Below are 283 nucleotides of genomic sequence, written 5' to 3' on the forward strand. Positions count from 1 at the left end.
CGCACCACATATTCTCTCTCAGAAATGCAAAAGCGTAAGTACACACGCACAGACCACTCAGCAGCATCAAACGTAATTTCACGTCCATGTGCACAAGAACGCCTGACATAATGCAACAATTTGCAGTTTCGCATATTTAAACCTCTGGGCGAGAGGAACGCGTTCGAACGACGCCCATGAGCAGCAAAGCAATATATGGCATCTCGCCAAAATGGAGTTGATGATGTAATGAAAGAAACTGAAGTAGGAAGTGGACGAAAAGGTAGACGTCAGACGCTATAAT

Source organism: Penaeus monodon, chromosome 15 (genome assembly GCF_015228065.2).
Source record: "Penaeus monodon isolate SGIC_2016 chromosome 15, NSTDA_Pmon_1, whole genome shotgun sequence".
Lineage (NCBI taxonomy): Eukaryota > Metazoa > Arthropoda > Malacostraca > Decapoda > Penaeidae > Penaeus > Penaeus monodon.